The sequence below is a fragment of the Propithecus coquereli genome, unplaced genomic scaffold (genome assembly GCF_000956105.1).
Source record: "Propithecus coquereli isolate 6110/MARCELLA unplaced genomic scaffold, Pcoq_1.0 Scaffold2, whole genome shotgun sequence".
In the NCBI taxonomy this organism is placed as follows: domain Eukaryota; kingdom Metazoa; phylum Chordata; class Mammalia; order Primates; family Indriidae; genus Propithecus; species Propithecus coquereli.
The window spans coordinates 20638258-20639343 of record NW_012144966.1 but is presented as its reverse complement, the minus strand read 5'-3'; positions in this window follow the sequence as shown (position 1 = coordinate 20639343).

The window sequence follows — 1086 nt, the reverse complement described above, 5'->3', positions numbered from 1 at the left end:
GTTATCATTACAATAAATTTTAAATACTCATAGTAATTGGTATCTTTCCTCCTTCATAATGTTTGGCACTGTGCATGTTGATCTTAATAATGATGAGATATCATAAGTATCGTATACGTTAAATTAAATATAATTTCAAAAGTTCAGCTATGTTAGCAGGTCCAGATGCTTAGAAATTATTCTTATTTTCAGTCTTTTTCAGAAAGATGTCCTGGCCACTCATGAATTTCACATGGTCCTACTTATGAATGAGACTGTGAAGTGTAGAGATAGGAGAGAAGAAGCATGCTATATTATAATGAGGACAAAGACAATCAGAATTCTCGAAACTCAAAACCAGTAGAGAGGACATTAACTAAGAGGTCAGTTCTGAAAAATGTGTCAAGTTAGCTAAGTCTATTTTTTACAACTGCCATATTTCCCCATTAGTAGCTGAGTTTTACTGTCCAGACAACAAATTGTTGACATCTATTTCATCTTAGTGTCCCTCAGATATTTGTGATACCCTCAGGGATATTCTGCCCATATTCAGTCCCCACATGACCATGTCAGAAATCAAAATTATCTATGCTGGGCTTCCATTCTTCTCTTCAGACTTATCATAGGTGATGTTACCCCTTAGTGAACTAAGTTCTAACTGGGTTAATGCCATGGTGAATATGGTGGCTCCATCTTCAGGCAGGCACCAACTGCACCACATCAAAAAATGAAAAAATACAGGGTTTCCAATAGTCCTCAACTCCTAGTGAATATTCTTTCTTCAACACAGTACACCTTTGTAGTGTTTCAGGTGAGGAGAGTCTATGATTCTGTGGAGTTAAGGAATACTCTTGTATTAATATAGGTGGGAACCTTGGCACAACTACCCCTGGAGGTACTTAAAGTTGCTCACCCTTAGGATTACAAATTTATATGAGCTACGCAGACTTCATATCCAATATTCAGCACAAAAGCAATGCAGCATTCTCAGATCAGCTGTTTGGGAAGGGGCTCTAATGATATCCCCTTTGATTTGAGATTATTTAGATATGCTTTTAATGTACTCATTATAGATCACTGTTCCTTTGAAAAGGAAAAATAATGATG